Here is a 20,840-nt window from a genome sequence, read left to right as displayed (position 1 = left end):
TTTTTGAATCTAATTACCCTGTAAGATATCTACCATCCTGATTTTACAGGGGGGATTTCTTTATTTCTATTTACTTCTATTTTTTTATTAAAAGTCTTCTTGTAAAACACTGAATGCTTTTTCATTGTTCTCAGATCCAAGGGTTTGGGTCTGTGGTCACCTATGCAAATTGGTGAGGCTTTTTATCCAACATTTCCCAGGAAAGGGGGGGTGCAAGTGTTGGGAGGATTGTTCATTGTTCTTAAGATCCAAGGGTCTGGGTCTGTAGTCACCTAGGCAAATTGGTGAGGCTTTTTACCAAACCTTGTCCAGGAAGTGGGGTGCAAGGTTTTGGGAAGTATTTTGGGGGGAAGGACGCGTCCAAACAGCTCTTCCCCAGTAACCAGTATTAGTTTGGTGGTGGTAGCGGCCAGTCCAAGGTGTAATATTTTGTACCTTGGGGAAGTTTTGACCTAAGCTGGTAAAGATAAGCTTAGGAGGTTTTTCATGCAGGTCCCCACATCTGTACCCTAGAGTTCAGAGTGGGGGAGGAACCGTGACATGGTGGCACAGTGGTGGGATTAACCTGAAATCATTTTGAGATCCAGTTGAGATTTTTTGAACTAGAAATACAGATTTTAAAAAGGAATTTTTAGGAAGTCCAGAAGCAGCTTTGAAACTGAAAGCAGCTTGGTTTCTCTCTGCTTTGTGGCCAAGCAGAGACAAAAGGGGATTATCTTGTGAATTGCAGGTTTTCTTTGCCTGGAGGCAGGGTACTTAACTCCTGCAGGGAAATTCACAGTCTTCCAACCCAGAGGTTTTTTTTTTCTTTTCTTCCTAAAAGTAAATAGGGGGTGTGTGCTCTACCCATTTGCCTGGAGACAAAAGTGGCAGGGTTTTTTTTAGGATTTTGATTTTTTTTTGTTTTACAAGGAGCACAGGTTTGAAAATAATTTTTTTTTTCTTTGGGCTGGGTAAGCAGGTTTCCAAGTAGTTGGAGGTTTTTTGCTTTAATTTGGGCCCAGAGCAGAGACAAGGGAATTGTCTTTTTCTGTAGGCTGACAATCACTATCAGAGAATAGGTATTCTATTCCAGCACAGCAAAATTTTACAGCCAAGTTTTGTTTGTTTATTTCTAAACCTCGGGTGTAAAGTTAGTTAAAAACAGAGAGGTTAGAATGGCCAAATCCTCGGCTCGACTACAGCTGGAATTAGCCAAATTTCAGGCTGAGGAAAAACAAAGGGAACATGAAAGACAGATAGAACTCATGCGGCTGGAGAAGGAGGTACAGGAGGCTGCCCACAAGAGGGAAATGGAGGCAAGGAAGCATGTGGAGGAGATGGAGAGGATAAAGGCCCAGCAGAATATACCAACAAACCCTAGCAATCCTTCTCCAGGTACCACTTCCCATCCCAGAAAGTTCCCCACCTACAAGGCAGGTGATGATACTGAGGCCTTCTTAGAAAACTTCGAAAGGGCCTGCCTTGGGTACAACATCTCTACTGACCAATACATGGTAGAGCGGAGGCTGCAGCTCAGTGGACCCTTAGCTGAGGTGGCAGCTGAAATGCCTAAAGAACACATGAACAAGTATGAACTGTTTAAATCCAAGGCGAGAGTCAGAATGGGGATAACACCCGAGCAGTCTCGTCGGAGGTTCAGAGCCCTAAGGTGGAAACCAGACATGTCATTTACCCGACATGCCTACCACATTGTGAAACATTGGGATGCCTGGATATCAGGAGCAAGTGTTGAATCTCCAGTAAATTTGCCCTTCCTAATGCAAATGGAACAATTCTTAGAGGGTGTTCCTGAGGAAATAGAAAGATACATCCTAGATGGGAAACCCAAAACTGTAATTGAGGCAGGAGAGATTGGAGCCAGATGGATGGAGGTGGCAGAGAAGAAGAAAACTGGTCGCAGTTGGAGCGGAGACCAGAAGGGACCACCCCAGACCACACCCTATTACCGGGGGCCGCCCAAAGCCCCACCTACCTCCCAAAGAACCCTCCAGACCCCTTATCGTCCCACCACCCCGTTCTCCAGCAACCCTCCTCGCCCCAGTGACCCGTCAGCTGGACGATGTTTTAAGTGTAATGAGCTGGGGCATGTAAAGGCCAACTGCCCCAAGAACCCCAACAGATTACAGTTCATTGCACCGGAATCACACCAGAGGTCCACAGGCCCAGATACCTCCCAGATACCCTTGGAGCGGAGGGAAACTGTGAGTGTGGGCGGGAAGAAGGTCACCGCGTGGAGGGACACCGGAGCACAAGTGTCAGCTATCCATGCTTCCTTAGTGGACCCCAATTTAATCAACCCAGAGATCCAAGTGACGATTCAACCCTTCAAGTCCAACTCTTTCAATTTGCCTACAGCCAGGTTGCCTGTCCAGTACAAGGGCTGGTCAGGAATGTGGACTTTTGCAGTCTATGATGATTATCCCATCCCCATGCTGTTGGGGGAAGACTTGGCCAATCACGTGAAGCAGGCCAAGAGGGTGGGAACGGTCACCCGCAGCCAGGCTAAACAAGCCGTGAGGCCTAGCTCTGTTCCGGAAACTTCTATCAGGGCCTGGTCAGAGGTGATGGACCCGGACCCCAGGCCAATGTCTGCAACAGCAGTAGTGGATCCAGTCCCAGAGACCCAGACGGAACCAGTCCCAGAACCGGAACCAGCCAAACAACCAACACCAGACCCCGTGCCAGCACTGAATCCAGTACTTGCAACCTCAACACCAGAGGGCCCCACTGAACCTGAACTGGCAGCAGCCGATAACCCTACCCAAGAGGCTCAGCCGGAGCCTGAATCCCAACATAGTGCACCAGCGGAGAGCGGTTCACAGTCAACAGAAGCAGCTCCATCCTCTATATCGCTTCCAGAGGGACCAAGCCTAGGTCCACAATCCAATGAGGAACTGATGTCTCCAGCATCAAGGGAACAGTTCCAGACTGAACAGGAAGCAGATGAAAGCCTCCAGAGAGCGTGGACGGCGGCACGGAGCAACCCACCGCCTCTCAGCTCTTCTAATCGATCCAGGTTTGTTGTAGAAAGAGGACTTTTATACAAGGAAACGCTTTCTGGGGGACACCAGGAAGACTGGCATCCTCAGAGACAGTTGGTAGTTCCAACTAAATACCGGGCCAAGCTCTTGAGCTTAGCCCATGATCACCCTAGTGGCCATGCTGGGGTGAACAGGACCAAAGACCGTTTGGGGGGATCATTCCACTGGGAGGGAATGGGCAAGGATGTTTCTACCTATGTCCAGTCTTGTGAGGCGTGCCAAAGAGTGGGAAAACCCCAAGACCAGGTCAAAGCTCCTCTCCAGCCACTCCCCAACATTGAAGTTCCATTTCAGCGAGTAGCTGTGGATATTCTGGGTCCTTTTCCGAAAAAGACACCCAGAGGAAAGCAGTACATACTGACTTTCATGGATTTTGCCACCCGATGGCCGGAAGCAGTAGCTCTAAGCAACACCAGGGCTAAAAGTGTGTGCCAGGCACTAGCAGACATTTTTGCCAGGGTAGGTTGGCCCTCCGACATCCTCACAGATGCAGGGACTAATTTCCTGGCAGGAACTATGAAAAACCTTTGGGAAGCTCATGGGGTAAATCACTTGGTTGCCACTCCTTACCATCATCAAACAAATGGCATGGTGGAGAAGTTTAATGGAACTTTGGGGGCCATGATACGTAAATTCGTAAATGAGCACTCCAATGATTGGGACCTAGTATTGCAGCAGTTGCTCTTTGCCTACAGAGCTGTACCACATCCCAGTTTAGGGTTTTCCCCATTTGAACTTGTATATGGCCGTGAGGTTAAGGGGTCATTGCAGTTGGTGAAGCAGCGATGGGAGGGATTTACACCTTCTCCAGGAACTAACATTCTGGACTTTGTAACCAACCTACAAAACACCCTCCGAACCTCTTTAGCCCTTGCTAGAGAAAACTTACAGGATGCTCAAAAAGAGCAAAAAGCCTGGTATGATAAACATGCCAGAGAGCGTTCCTTCAAAGTAGGAGACCAGGTCATGGTCTTAAAGGCGCTCCAGGCCCATAAAATGGAAGCATCGTGGGAGGGGCCATTCGTGGTCCAGGAGCGCCTGGGAGCTGTTAATTATCTCCTAGCATTCCCCACCTCCAACCGAAAGCCTAAGGTGTATCATATTAATTCTCTAAAGCCCTTTTATTCCAGAGAATTAAAGGTTTGTCAGTTTACAGCCCAGGTAGGAGACGACGCTGAGTGGCCTGAAGGTGTCTATTACGAAGGGAAATGTGCTGGTGGTGTGGAAGAGGTGAACCTCTCCATGACCCTTGGGCGTATGCAGCGACAGCAGATCCAGGAGCTGTGCACTAGCTATGCGCCAACGTTCTCAGCCACCCCAGGACTGACTGAACGGGCATACCACTCCATTGACACAGGTAGTGCTCACCCAATTAGGGTCCACCCTTACCGGGTGTCTCCTCAAGCTAAAACTGCTATAGAACGGGAGATCCAGGATATGTTACAGATGGGTGTAATCCGCCCCTCTGAAAGTGCATGGGCATCTCCAGTGGTTCTAGTTCCCAAACCAGATGGGGAAATACGTTTTTGCCTGGACTACCGTAAGCTAAATGCTGTAACTCGCCCGGACAACTATCCAATGCCACGCACTGATGAACTATTAGAGAAACTGGGACGGGCCCAGTTCATCTCTACCTTGGACTTAACCAAGGGGTACTGGCAGGTACCGCTAGATGAATCTGCCAAGGAAAGGTCAGCCTTCATCACACATCTCGGGCTGTATGAATTTAATGTACTCCCTTTCGGGCTGCGAAATGCACCCGCCACTTTCCAAAGACTTGTAGATGGTCTCCTAGCGGGATTAGGAGAATATGCAGTCGCCTACCTTGACGATGTGGCCATATTTTCGGATTCCTGGGCAGACCACCTGGAACATCTACAAAAAGTCCTTGAGCGCATAAGGGAGGCAGGACTAACTGTTAAGGCTAAGAAGTGTCAAATAGGCCTAAACAGAGTGACTTACCTTGGACACCAGGTGGGTCAAGGAACTATCAGCCCCCTACAGGCCAAAGTGGATGCTATCCAAAAGTGGCCTGTCCCAAAGTCAAAGAAACAGGTTCAATCCTTCTTAGGCTTGGCCGGTTATTACAGACGATTTGTACCGCACTACAGCCAAATCGCTGCCCCACTGACAGACCTAACCAAAAAGAAACAGCCAAATGCTGTTCAGTGGACCGGAAAGTGTCAGAAGGCCTTTAACAAGCTTAAAGCGACACTCATGTCTGACCCTGTACTAAGGGCCCCAGACTTTGACAAACCGTTCCTAGTAACCACAGATGCATCCGAGCGTGGTGTGGGAGCAGTTTTAATGCAGAAAGGACCTGATCAAGAATTCCACCCTGTAGTGTTTCTCAGCAAAAAACTGTCTGAGAGGGAAAGCAACTGGTCAGTCACTGAAAAAGAATGTTATGCCATTGTCTACGCTCTGGAAAAGCTACGCCCATATGTTTGGGGACGGCGTTTCCACCTGCAAACCGACCATGCTGCACTAAAGTGGCTTCACACCGTCAAAGAAACTAACAAAAAACTCCTTCGGTGGAGTTTAGCTCTCCAAGATTTTGATTTCGACATCCAACACATCTCAGGAGCTTCTAACAAAGTGGCTGATGCACTCTCCCGTGAAAGTTTCCCAGAATCAACTGGTTAAAATCGTCCTTGAGATGTGGAAAATATTGTTAGTCTTTATGTACTTGGTAGTATATTTAGAGATGCATATGTCTTATTAACTCTGTTTTCCTAGAGCTCCAGGAAGAAATCCCAGCCAGTGTTTCACCCTAGCTGAGATTTGGGGGGCGTGTCATAAATATAAAGGGAAGGGTAAACCCCTTTGAAATCCCTCCTGGCCAGGGGAAAGCTCCTCTCACCTGTAAAGGGTTAAGAAGCTAAAGGTAACCTCGCTGGCACCTGACCAAAATGACCAATGAGGAGACAAGATACTTTCAAAAGCTGGGAGGAGGGAGAGAAACAAAGGGTCTGTGTCTGTCTGTAGTCGTCTTGGCTAGGGACAGAACAGGAATGGAGTCTTAGAACTTTTAGTAAGTAATCTAGCTAGGTATGTGTTAGATTATGATTTCTTTAAATGGCTGAGAAAAGAATTGTGCTGAATAGAATAACTATTTCTGTCTGTGTATCTTTTTTGTAACTTAAGGTTTTGCCTAGAGGGGTTCTCTATGTTTTTGAATCTAATTACCCTGTAAGATATCTACCATCCTGATTTTACAGGGGGGATTTCTTTATTTCTATTTACTTCTATTTTTTTATTAAAAGTCTTCTTGTAAAACACTGAATGCTTTTTCATTGTTCTCAGATCCAAGGGTTTGGGTCTGTGGTCACCTATGCAAATTGGTGAGGCTTTTTATCCAACATTTCCCAGGAAAGGGGGGGTGCAAGTGTTGGGAGGATTGTTCATTGTTCTTAAGATCCAAGGGTCTGGGTCTGTAGTCACCTAGGCAAATTGGTGAGGCTTTTTACCAAACCTTGTCCAGGAAGTGGGGTGCAAGGTTTTGGGAAGTATTTTGGGGGGAAGGACGCGTCCAAACAGCTCTTCCCCAGTAACCAATATTAGTTTGGTGGTGGTAGCGGCCAGTCCAAGGTGTAATATTTTGTACCTTGGGGAAGTTTTGACCTAAGCTGGTAAAGATAAGCTTAGGAGGTTTTTCATGCAGGTCCCCACATCTGTACCCTAGAGTTCAGAGTGGGGGAGGAACCGTGACACCTGGCAAGGGCTTTCCCTGCACAAGCGGCAGAACAAATTTGGGAACCGCTGCTCTAGACAACATTTCTATGGTTAGTCTTCCTGGCAGGGTTATTATGATTAGGAACTTGAAGGCCTGCAACCAGAGGGTCCTCCTCCGCTTCTCTCCAAATCAGGAGCCTTCTGGCACAACATGGCAGTTACAAGGTCTGGGATCTGGCCCAAAATATTTTCAAAAATCTCTTATCTGTGTTCCTAATAATACCTTAAAATTGTTTAAAATGAAATATTTTTTAAAAAATGATGTTGTTTCCATATTTTTCCATTTCACTGGGCTTGAGCAATGAAACCAGATTGACCAGTCACAGCTTCACATTGTTTCTAGTCTCTTTCACTTTGTGGTTCTTATGCCGTAAACACACAGCTGAGGTCATCACATAACAAGGGAATGTTCCTTCTGAATTTAAATAAAGAATACCTGAAAACATTTTTAGACACAGTGGGGAAAACTCCCATTTACTTCAGTTTCAGAAAGATTGTGCTTATGATGGACCAAATCTTGAGAGTTACTGAGCACCTGCAACTCTCAACAATAGGAGTTGCAGATACTTAATGCTAACAGGTGCTCTGGACCTCTTAGCATTTTGCATACGTAGGGCTTGGTCAGTTAGTAGTAGACAAATTGAATAATGAGTTAACTAATGGCAAAGTGCATGCTAGTATGAGTTTGCAGCACCCAAAATTTGTAATGCTAACCCCTTCCCAAATGCACACATTGTTTTTGTTATGATATGTGTGTGTGTGTGTGTGGAGGGGGTGAGATTACTGTTGTTTTGACAAGGCCTAAATATCTTTCTTGAAGAAAGATAAAAGCCTGTTCAAAAAATGTGTGAAAATCTGTTTCTGTGCATGCTTTCAATTAAAATGTTCCAACTTCAAGTGTGTGCAGTTTCCATACCATATGTCATACCCATGGGGAGTAATATACTGTACATTAGTAGAAATGATAGAACATAGAACTCATACACTACCAAAATATATCATAGTTGCCAATAAGCTTCAGAAAGGGGTATTTAAATAAAGTAGAGGAAGTTAGTCAAAAAGCCCCTGATGTCAAAACTGAGGAAATAAGCTTTTTGGCTCTGCATGGAGACTATACAAGCAAACGGTAATGGCCCCAGAAATCATGTATGCCCCTTAAAAAAAAGGATCAGGAAGGTAAAAAAATACCCAATATTGTTAAATAGCAAGATAGAAGAAGTCATTTGAGCCAAACAGATATTCTAATGGAAAAGAGAAATCCATCCCTTGTGAAGTCAACAGAAAGGAATACAAACTATGGCAGGTAAAATGGCTATTAGGAAGGCTAAGATGAAAGCTGAAATGCAAACATCCAAAGACATAAAAGACCAAGAAATATCAGGAGCAGCAAGTCATGTGAAAGTGGGTGCTTCTGCTGGACTATCAAAAAGCTAAAATGGCAACTAAGAATTTTACTTGAGGTGGTTTTCACCACTGAAGGACACCATGAGATTAAAAGAATGGCTTCTGCAAAGGAAAATTATGCTTCTCTAATCTATTTGAATTCTCTGTGCGTGAAAAAGTGAAGAAAGGAGATATAAACCAGTCAATATAATTATCTGAACTGCCATAAAGCCATCAACAAAGTCGTCCGCAAAAGTGTATTTAGGAAATTAAATAGTCCTAGGGTGAGAAGTAAAGAATTGTTATGATTGGCTAAGAGAGGAATAAATGGTCAATCTTCAACATGATATGAGGTCAGTTGTAGTGTGACCCAATATTCTGAACTCAGGATAATTTTGTAGAGTATATTTTTGAATTATCTGGAGAAAGGCATGGATACTGAGGTAGCAAAATTCAAAGAAACCAAACTAATTTAGTGTGTCATAGCTAGAGCAGACCATGAGGAACTTCAGAAGGCTCTAACAAAGCTAGATGAAAGGACAGCACAATGGCAGATGAAACTCAGCCTTGACAAATGCAAGGCACTGCAAATTGGAAGTAGTTGTTTGAACTACTCCTATGCACTACAGGGCTCTACATTAACTTTAAAAGTCAGGAAGAAGACCTGGGCATCATTGTGGATAGTTCAGTGAAAACCTCTGCAGTTGTCAGAAAAACAAGACAAAATGTTAAGAGGTTTAAAAAACAGGATAGAAAAGAAAATTAAAAACAATATTATAATGCTATTATATAAATCGATACATCCTCACCTCACCTGTTCATTTTTGGTCCTCCTAGATCAGTGGTTCCGAAACTGGGGTTCATGAACCCTTGGGGTTCGCAAAATATTACAGGGAATTCTCCGGAAAAAATTCCCTAATGGCAGACAGAGCTGTCCCTCGGGAACCCGGGCAGCACAGGGCTACCGGCCTAGAGGCCCTGGACTTCCAAGAGTTAATCAGATCAAAGCAAACACATCCATCACACTGAAGAGATTTAAACTTCAAGACTCCTTATAAGAAATAGAAAGGGAGGTGGATATTTTTTGCTGGTTTTAAAATTAAATAGGCAGCGAGTATTGTTTTTAAAATTATTATGAAGAACAAGTTTAAGCTTTGTTGTAATGTGCGTTGTTTGCCTGGGCGGCTCAAGACCTGAAAGCTTGTGTAGGAGGAATTCTTTGAGTTGGCTTCTTAAATACCTTCATGCTCTTTCACAGCTGATACTCCTTGATGAAACATAGGAGCTTTGTCTTATAACAGGCTTATTCAAAGTGATATAAGTTACAAAAGTGAGATTTTGGAAGAGTGTTGCCGTTTGCATAATGTAATAAAATACTGTAATGATAAATAATAATTAATAATAATGTTTAATAAGCATGTAATAAAACAAATTTTATATTTCTGAGATCACTGCTTTTATAATTTATATTCAGGTAAAGGAGAAAATCCCTGGAAATATTCATTTTTAGGAGGGGGTTCACGAGAGTTGACATTTTAGTGAAAGGGGTTCACAGGTTGTTAAAGTTTGGGAACCGCTGTCCTAGATGTAGCAGAAATGCAAAAGGTCAAACATGAATATGCATTAAAAAGATTGAGACTGCTTTATTTAAAATGGAAATAAGTGGCATCATGATAGCAGTACATGAAACAACAAATGGCATAAAGAAGGTAAATTGTGTGCCACTATTTACTCCTTTTCCTAATACTAGAACAAGGGGATGTTCTATGGAATTTTAAAGCACCTTTAAAGAACAAATGAAAGGAAATATTCTGTACATAAGGTATAGTTAACCTGTGGAATTGAATGCCACAGGGTACTGAGGTCATGAGTGTAGTAGACTTTAAAAAATTATTAAATATTTAGATTAGATTAGATTAAATTAAAAAATACATTGTATATAATGGGTATAAACGGTCAGGATTCAGTGAATAAACCAAGCATGAATTGTTGCGTTAGGAAGAAACTTACCCTATGGGGAGTTTATTTCATTATTGTCTAGTGTGAGGTTTCTTTCACTTTACTTTGAAGCATCTGTTCCTGGCCACTGCAGAGAAGAATGGCAATTCCTATATGACATCATTTGGAACATTTCAAAAATTTATAATCCTAAATCTGCTCTCGCGCAGGTGGAAATCTACATTCACACTGTTGAAATTTTGCCCCTATTTTCTAGAATACAAATACTTGCAAGATATTTCAAAGGTTGGTTTCATACAGAAAAGAGTGAGAGTCAGAAAAGGAATTATATGCATAGTCACAAATACGCGGCTGAATTATATACTCTATAAACTATGTATAGAACATATAATGATATGGTGTGTTCATCTCATTTTCATGAGTATAATATGGTCACATTGCTCATGCTAACCATGGGATAAATGGCAGAATTGCAGAGCCGTTCAGGACTGGTGCACTGGAACACCAAGCTGTTAACAAAACATTTGTCCATAAAACACTAGTAGAGCTATAAAGCTGGAATGTGGCAGATTACCAGTTTCCTCAATACAGAACTGTGGTTGTGCTTTGAGGCACAATACTTGCTGGAAATCCACAAGGGGAGCATGGGTATGTCTCCCCTTATCCCTCGAATACCCTTTTGAAAGGAGCTAAAGTTTGAGCACTCCTGTTCTGTTAGCCTCTGATTTGAGGTGGAGGGAGAAAGCTGTCTTGAATCCTCTTCTTGCTTCCACCCTAATGCATGGGTCTGGGGGTCCCTAGTGGGGAACAATCTTGCACTGATGAAGGTTGTACTATATGTGATCTGAATTCACTTTACATACCTTAAAGCAACCTATCAGCCTTCTTAAATTTAAATGGTAAGGACCTGATTTTTAAAGGTATTTAAACATTTATTTAGGAGCCTAAGTCTCATTTTCAAAAGGGACGTAGGCACTTAGACCCTATATCCCAGTGCTTGTCATTGAGATTTAGGCTCTGAAGTGCCTAAGTTCCTTTTTAAAATGAGACTTAGGCCTTGCAGTGCTGAGTGCAGCAACACCTAAATTCCTTTTAAAATCTGCTCTCAAGCTTTTACGTTAGCCTTCTTCTTGTATTTTAATAAAGTGCAAGTTTACTTTGAAAAAGTATTTTAGATATAAGCAGCTGCATAAAATGTTTGAAAAAAATTACTCAGTATAAATTATATGCCAAAAGTCTTCCTCACAATTTCTATTAATATGGTTCATAATAAACCTATTTTACTTTATCGCTATTTTATACCTTCTTTTACTCAGATCAGCACCAGAAAAGCCATAAACCAATTATAATCCTAATAACTCTCACTCAGTGTCACATACTCATTTTATTAAGCCCTGTTGCCACAGCGTTAGTATGTGCCCGCTCTCATTCTGCTTCTGCTACATTTTCCGTATAGTCGCAGCTGAGTTATGGGGGGGGGGCTAAATTTTAGTGTTTGTTTGCAGAAAAACAGCTTTACCTAAAACTAAAGAAATATATTATATTAATATATTCATTGGATTATAGTCTTAGAGACAAGTATTTAAGATGTTTTGCTGGTATCAATATACATATTTAACTAGTATCTGATGAGAGAGGGAAATATATGTTGATGGTACCAAGGGTCTTTTAAGTACACATTCCTTTATGTGTACTATTGTGCCTTCATCAAAAATGGTGTATAGGAAAATGTGTCTATCGAGAAAACTGATCATATATTCACCCTTACCTTCCTGCCCTGTCAGATTTGAGCCTCAGGAAATTATTCAAGCTGCTGGTGATCTGAAAGGAAATTATTAAAAGATCAGGAATTGTATGCCATTGTTAGGCAAATGCAAAAATCTGTCCTTGAATTATTTCCTTTCGGAAGTTCTGGGCCTTGTTCCAAACCACTGTCACCCATTTGTCACTCTGGGATTTTTTTTAAGAACATAGGAATTGCCACACTGATCAGATCACACTTCATCTAGTCCATTATAATATCTCCAGCAGTGGCCAGCAGCAGATGCTTAAGAGAAAGGAGCAAGAAACCCAGTAGTATGCACTGGGATAATCTGCCCCCATAAAAGGCTCAACTTAATTCCTACTATTAAAGATTTGCTTATGTTCTGAAGCATGACATTTATAAACTTTCCAAAAATGGTTAGCATTTATTATCACAATTCTGGATATTCTTTTTAGCCTTATATATGTCCACTCACTTTTTATATCTTGTTAAATTCTTGTCCCTCAATTTCATAGAATCATAGAATCATAGAATATCAGGGTTGGAAGGGACCCCTGAAGGTCATCTAGTCCAACCCCCTGCTCGAAGCAGGACCAATTCCCAGTTAAATCATCCCAGCCAGGGCTTTGTCAAGCCTGACCTTAAAAACCTCTAAGGAAGGAGATTCTACCACCTCCCTAGGTAACGCATTCCAGTGTTTCACCACCCTCTTAGTGAAAAAGTTTTTCCTAATATCCAATCTAAACCTCCCCCACTGCAACTTGAGACCATTACTCCTCGTTCTGTCATCTGCTACCACTGAGAACAGTCTAGAGCCATCCTCTTTGGAACCCCCTTTCAGGTAGTTGAAAGCAGCTATCAAATCCCCCCTCATTCTTCTCTTCTGCAGGCTAAACAATCCCAGCTCCCTCAGCCTCTCCTCATAAGTCATGTGTTCTAGACCCCTAATCATTTTTGTTGCCCTTCGCTGGACTCTCTCCAATTTATCCACATCCTTCTTGTAGTGTGGGGCCCAAAACTGGACACAGTACTCCAGATGAGGCCTCACCAATGTCGAATAGAGGGGAACGATCACGTCCCTCGATCTGCTCGCTATGCCCCTACTTATACATCCCAAAATGCCATTGGCCTTCTTGGCAACAAGGGCACACTGCTGACTCATATCCAGCTTCTCGTCCACTGTCACCCCTAGGTCCTTTTCCGCAGAACTGCTGCCTAGCCATTCGGTCCCTAGTCTGTAGCGGTGCATTGGATTCTTCCATCCTAAGTGCAGGACCCTGCACTTATCCTTATTGAACCTCATCAGATTTCTTTTGGCCCAATCCTCCAATTTGTCTAGGTCCTTCTGTATCCTATCCCTCCCCTCCAGCGTATCTACCACTCCTCCCAGTTTAGTATCATCCGCAAATTTGCTGAGAGTGCAACCCACACCATCGTCCAGATCATTTATGAAGATATTGAACAAAACCGGCCCCAGGACCGATCCTTGGGGCACTCCACTTGATACCGGCTGCCAACTAGACATGGAGCCATTGATCACTACCCGTTGAGCCCGACAATCTAGCCAGCTTTCTACCCACCTTATAGTGCTTTCTACCCACCTTATAGTGCACCTTATAGTATTATTTCCTCTTACTCCAGGTCCTACCCCTCCTGTCCCTGGCTTTTTTCTCCCCCCCCCCATTACTCTCTAATCTCTCCTTTTAATTCTTTCTGGGCCTTGCCAGTCTATTACTGGCATTCTTTTATTGTGCTCCCTGTGCTAGGCCTTATGTTAATCTCTGAACTGTCAGTATCACCACCCTTATCTGTTTTTGTTTCATGTTTTTGTCACCCTAGGCCAATCTGATTTCTTTCCCTCCTACCATTACTCAATTTTCCTTCCAATTTCTCCCCTGATCCATTCCAAAAATCTGGCATCTGGTCACTAAGATTTCATCATGCACCTGCCATTTCAGTCCTTTCCAATGTCTTCACTGTATATTAAGTGGTGGGGCCCTTTGTCAGAAAAGCTTGACAGAAAAGATGAGTTGCTCCCTTTAACTGCAGGGAGGGGGCTTGTCTGGCAGGCTGGTAGGAAGCGGGTTGTTTCCCCCTTTAAATCTGCCCCCCCAAAAAAGGATTACCTGTTCCAGGTAAAGAAGCAGGAAGCAGTATAGTCAGATCAGATCAGCAGGAAAGGACTCTGTTCTTTCCTCCCTCCTGCCCCCCCACATCTAACCCGAAGATGCATGGGAGGGTGGGGTACTTATATCCAGGGCAGTTCTTGGAAAATCCTCTTTAATCTGGATTAGGTTAGCAGCAGCAGCATCTCTGTTTCCATGTCTGCAAAGGACACTCACAACAGGGTGGTAAGACTGGGAAGGAGGAGGGGGAACACAGAATGGTACTTAGAGCAGGAAGAGTGGGGACATGTAGGGAATGGAGTGAGAGTCAGATGTTTATGAAAAGTTGCAGCCTAATTCAAACAACATCCAATTCCTCCTGTCCTTCTTCCGGTATAGCCAATCTCTGTACACACAGATTTTAATAAAGTTCAATCTCAGTTATCAACCTTGTACCCTATATTTTATTTAACAGTGATACTGCTTCCCATAATTCCATACTGTTTTTCTTTTCCAACAACCCCCTTCCATCTAGGTCTTTCCTGGATCCCATTCATTATACTGAATAAAATCATGCCATCGCCATAAACAATTGAAGAAGACAGACTTTTAGGAACATTTACCAAGCAGAGATGGGCCAGAACCACAAGGTCTACTTTTGGATTTGAACTTCCTTGCAGGTTATGGCAGGGGTTTCATATTCAGATTTGGATTGGTCTTATTTCTATTACCACTATACTTAACGATCATTGGGCTAAATTAATTGTACCTGTGTAACTGAGAATAGAATGGGAGTACTTGTGGCACCAGCAGGAGAGTGAATTTGTGTGGGGGGGTGGAGGGTGAGAAAACCTGGATTTGTGCTGGAAATGGCCCACCTGATGATCACTTTAGATAAACTATTACCAGCAGGACAGTGGGGTGGGAGGAGGTATTTTTTCATATTCTCTGTGTATAAATAAAGTCTGCTGCAGTTTCCACGGCATGCATCCGATGAAGTGAGCTGTAGCTCACGAAAGCTCATGCTCAAATAAATTGGTTAGTCTCTAAGGTGCCACAAGTACTCCTTTTCTTTTTGCGAATACAGACTAACACGGCTGTTACTCTGAAACCTGAGAATAGAATTTGGTCTCTCATGTTTAAAATTAATGGCCTGGGTTTTTTTTGGAGTGGCTGAGCTCCTGCAGCTCTCACGGACTTCAGCAGAAGCTGGGCAGGCTCAATACTTCTGAAAATCAGGCCGTGGGTGTCTGCTGTAATAAAGATGACTTACCGTTATTTAAGTCATCAACTCAAATAATAAGCCTCGATATGGGACCGATCCAATTCATATTGACTTTGATCTAAGTTAGGCCAGACCTTATAGTGTTTGAATAACACATCTAATAAAATACAACATAAGTGAGACCAATGTACCACGTATTTTCATTTGCAGACCTATGTGCTTAGCCATTTCTTAAAGTGACCTTTGCTTTCCATCGTCTGAGCTACAATAGGGCACCTTTCTATTGCTGGTATTGCTGCTACCCTGCCCTACAGAATGCTTTCAAAGTGATTCTGAATGTATTTCTCCTGTGAAGGAAGGCAATGGCCAGGGCCGGCTCCAGGTTTTTTGCTGCCCCAAGCAAAAAAATTGTTTCCCCAAGCACCGCGAGCGCAACCGCCCCTGGAATTGTGCCGCCCCAAGCACGTGCTTGCTTTGCCGGCGCCTAGAGCCGGCCCTGGTTATGACTGGGACACACACCTGTTGAAGTAAAGCAACAGCTCGCTACACCTGATAGGCTTTAACTGCTATTATACCATCTGAAAATCAAGGGTGACTTTTAGACATTTAGCTATGTAAATAAGAAGCAAAAAATAAAATGCATTTGTGTCACTCATAAATACGCCTTTTTAATAGTCTACGGCAGCATGGTAAAAACAACATTCTTATCATGCATACACACATTGAAGACTTCTAACAGCATTATCACTCATCAATCACAGGGCTAAATTTAAGTGACTTGAAAAATATGCTCAAGAAATTAAACATATTCCTGTAAATTACTTGTCCTCCCCAGTTGGTGTGCAGGTTACACGAGGAATATTCTTTGATTATCTTATATCCAATGTGTTTTCAAAGTAATTATGTGATTCCCCCCCCCCATATTGAATGTCACAAAATAAAATCCAGAAATCTATGAAAAAAGATTATCAAACACTCTCATAATTTGTAATCATTTTCAAATGAAAATAAGGTTTTCTAGGACAGAACTATGTGTTACTAAGTTCTGCTTATATGATTAAATTCACCTCATGTGTGGAAAGGTTTATGTGTCACTTACACACTCTTGCAGGAGCTTTATGCTGTCCCTCCTCACAGCATTTAATTTCCCCCTCAGACTCAGAGCCCAATTTTTTAACCTGAATTCTTACATACCTGGTAAATATTTTAGTATTAATCTTAAGGCATCAGGATATGCAAGGCACGCATGATCTCAAGAGAGCTCAGGGATTCACCTGTGCTGAATTCACTGCAGGATCAGGTACTAAATACATGTTAGAAAAAAAGGAGCAGATTCAATGTGATTTTACACGTACAGTAATCATTTTTAGAATCAGTATGGATATTTAAAGATAGTGTGTCAGCCCACAGTGGGACTGCACATAATTTCTTCAAAGCCTATCATATGACTTATGGAACAACGTCAAAAGATAGGTGCCTTTGCCAGCAAGAACTGGATCTGAGCAATAGCTTGGCTAGCAATTAGCTGCAGCTAAATTCTACAACTCAGCTGCCAACCCTGTGAACAGTGCCAGTTCTTCACTCTGTAAACTTTCAGAAGCATGACTTCCACAGATTACTCTTTCTGCATCCTTAAGCGTGCTAACCAAAATATAATAAACAATGGTACCACATATCAGAGGTATGAGTTTATATCATTCAAAAAATACAAAAGAAAAATGGGAGCGTATGTACTATTTGTGGTTAGAATATCAGTAAATAATAATATTATGAGCTGGGCGAAATCTTGTTATGGGATTGAGATTGATAGGTATGAACTCACCCTTCACTTAACGTAGCTGTAAGCATAAGCCCCACCTAGGCAAAAGGAGTGCATGAATCCAGCCAGGTGCTCTTGCTGAGTATTGTTTTGTGTGAAGAAACCCTTGAGGGTAAGGGGTACACTCAGGGGTTCAGGCTGAGAAGAGTACTCTTGGTGCTTTGAGCAAAAGATGCTGTTTCCTGTTATTTGATTCCTTCTGCATTCAGAGACACAGGACTTTGTACATTCTTTGTAAATAAAGAACTGCATAAAAGTACCTGACTACCATCAATTTCTACTCTCAAACTCCCATAGGGACCCAAACTTTGACTAACCACTCAGTTCAAAAGGGGCAAAGTCATGAGCTGGCCACCTCCCAAGTGTCCCCTTCATGGCTGGAAGTCACTCTGCAGAACCTTGCCTCTGTTTCCTCTTCTTCAGGGCCCCCTACACAGACTCCACACACTTTTTCTGTGGTCAAAATACCTTTCCTTGGAGTCTCGGTTTATTCACAAAAAATAATAAAATAAAACTCAAAAGTCCAAAATTAAATTCCAACTAATAAATATTCCTCTTCCTACTCCCAGGTTTCTCTGCCTGGAGAGCTTTCTCAAGATCTCTCTTGATTCAGCATGATACTCCCAGCCTTTCCTGACTGGAATCTTAGTCCCACATCCTAGGACTCTGCTGAAGCTTGCTCACTCCTAGCAGTTTAGTTTAGTTTCATTTTGTTTAATCTCATATCTCTCTCCCTCTTCTTCACTGCAGCCTCCAGTTGCTCTTTATGGGGGAATTGCCTTATCCCTTTCAGATGGAGCTCAACCTGTAATCAGTGTTAGCTTAGCCCTGTCTCCCCAGCCCATGGGACAAGCCACCCTGTTACAGGCAACAACAACAATATCTAGTAAAGAACTTGGAATACATTGCAAATATTGGCCCTAAAGGTCAGATTCTCACCCACAAGGCACAGATTACCTCTTCTGCCATCACATGTGATGTGGTATTTCCACATAGTTCCAAGAAACATGAGAGTGAAAATGGCAGCTATGATATGTTGAAGTATATGACAGAAGGAAAAAGGAACAAAAACAAATTTCCTTGTAGTTCTTTCTTTACTCATGTAGAATTTTCTAAGTGACATACTCCTGCTCTATCTCATTTTCAATTCCACAATAAAAATAATATTTTGGCATGAAGTTTAAATATGCCATTCATGTTATCTGAAGTTAATATGGCAATGATTAATTATTAATGTATGACCCAGTAATTACTGTAATCAAGTGTGGCAACCATACAACCTTGACCTGGGACCTCAATAGGGTTTCATCAGGGACAATACTTGCACGGAAAATTATCAGGGGAAGCTAGTAGCTTCAGAACAGAGGGGTTGGCAACTAAACAGATTTCATTCTTCCCTTTTAGTTAGTATTAAACCAATGCCCAGCCGGGTGCTTGAAGATAATATAATTCTGGAAATGATATCTTTAAAATGAAAGAAAAATTAAGCTCTGGACGACTTGAAGTCATTAGAGATTCCATGTCACATTTTATTTTGCAAGAGGAGGTTTGTTAGCATTAGTGTTTTAGCCTGTCATAAATATAAAGGGAAGGGTAACAACCATCCTGTATACAGTACTATAAAATCCCTCCTGGCCAGAGGCACAAAATCCTATTACCTGTAAAGGGTTAAGAAGCTCAGGTAACCTGGCTGGCACCTGACCAAAAGGGCCAATAAGGGGCAAGATACTTTCAAAGCTTGGGTGGGGGGGTGGGAAGGTTTTGGTCTGTCTGTTCTGTGTGCTTGCTGGACACAGATCAAGGAAGCAGGCAATCCAACTCCATTAGAATTAGTAAGTACTAGCAAGGGAATGCGTTAGCTTATTTTTGTTTTGGCTTGTGTATTTCTCTGTGCTGAGAGGAAGGTGTATTCCTGGTTTTCTTTTTGTAACTTTAAAATTTGGCCCACAGGGAAATCCTCTGTGTTTTTGAATCTGATTGCCTTGTAAGATTATCTTCCATTCTAATTTTACAGAGGTGATTCTTTTAACATTTTTCTTAATAATAAAGTTCTGTTTCTTTTAGAATCTGATTGGGGTTTTTTTTAGTGTCCTAAAAAAACCCACGGTGGGTCTGTGCTCATCTTGTTTATTCTCAAGCCTCCCCAGAAAAGGGGGTGTGGCGGCTTGGGGGGATATTTTGGGGGAATAGGAACTTCAAGTGATCCTTTCTCTGAGTTTGTCTAAATCACTTGGTGGTGGCAGCATTACCTAATCCAAGGTACAAGGGAGAATTTGTGCCTTGGGGAGTTTTTAACCTAAGGCGATAGAAATAAGCTTAGGGAGTCTCTCATGCAGGTCCCCACGTCTGTACCCTAGAGCTCAGAGTGGGGAGGGAACCCTGACATAGCCATATATGAGTAATTGCATTATGACTACCTAAATCCCTCCCCTGTAGCTTTAGTTAGTTAACTTCACTTCCTGACAAAACTATTGTGTTGTTTGGCTGTGCAATATCAAACAGCTGTCATGTTTCACCCTAGAGATGGACACAGTGTAGTGACAGGTGAAGTGATATTTAGGGTCTGCCCCTGCCTCGAGAATTATCTGTGATTTGAATGGGAGCAGAAGCAGGCTAATAGTTTATAAAGGTTTTTAGGATGAACAGCACTGTAACAAGTAAATGTACTGTAAATAATTAATACTAATAACCATCACTGATAAAAGAGTCAGCACAATTGTGTTCAAAACTTTTCATCTGAGCTGGAAATAACTCCAGCCCAGTTTATCCCACCACCTGAATTCATATTGGTAGGCTGCTTAATGGTGAAATGTCAATTTGCACAATGTTTGGAAAGTTATAAAAACATGCATTTCAATCATGTCACTTTTCTTATTTCTCTTTTCTTTTTGTTCAGCTGGAATAAATAGAAGGCGGTAGTGTACATGATTCTTATATTTTAATCACCTTCACAGATTTGAGTGCAATTAAAGAAGCTTGTCAGTTATATTAATGTTAAAAAATCAGATGAAGACTCTTTAAAATTGGGTGAAACTCACCAAAATGTTTGATAGACTGTTTCAAAATAGAAAAATATACCTAAAATAGGTGTAGTTTTAAAGCATCCATGTTCCTCTTTTATTTAAAATTGATGGCAAATAAGATCTAAAGCTAGTCCCCCCTTTCCACTCAAATTCTCAACACTATCTAACGAACACAAAGAAACCATTATAATAAACACTAAAGGTATGAAATGAAATGCTGTACATGAACAATTATCATTGGTGCTATGGGACTTGGTGCCATTGTATTAATTTTATTCTACATCTTGGAAGTATAGTTTTATTACTGCAGAACTTTAAGGTTAAGTGCATAAGATTTCACACGGTAATGGTGAAATTATGGCAGGGTATATCACTGCAATGTGTCAGTATTAAGACAGACATGGATGTTCATGACAGAGACAAGAATGCACTCATGGCACCTTCTTATACAGAAAAATCTTGTTAATAAAAACAATCATCCCTCTTCCAAACGTAGTTTTTCATTTATGTTTATAACAGTAGTTTAGTTTTAATTATTTATGATATTACATCCTACTACAGTAATAAATGTACAATACTATATTATACATCAATGATATCTGAGAGACATCATCACAATATTCTCACATAAAACTTCGACTGGTAGGTGAGGAAGACTGCCAATTGTTTTCAGTAGATTGGCAAAGTGTTCATTATCCAGGTTGCACTCATTCACTGTAATTTCAGAGTAAGAATGAGAAATAAGGCAACACAAATTATTAAGGCCTAACATTTCATGTTCT

This window comes from Lepidochelys olivacea, assembly GCF_965140295.1.
Source record: "Lepidochelys olivacea isolate rLepOli2 genome assembly, chromosome: 7".
Lineage (NCBI taxonomy): Eukaryota > Metazoa > Chordata > Testudines > Cheloniidae > Lepidochelys > Lepidochelys olivacea.
The sequence above is the reverse complement of the archived record's forward strand: the minus strand, read 5'-3'. Positions refer to the sequence as shown.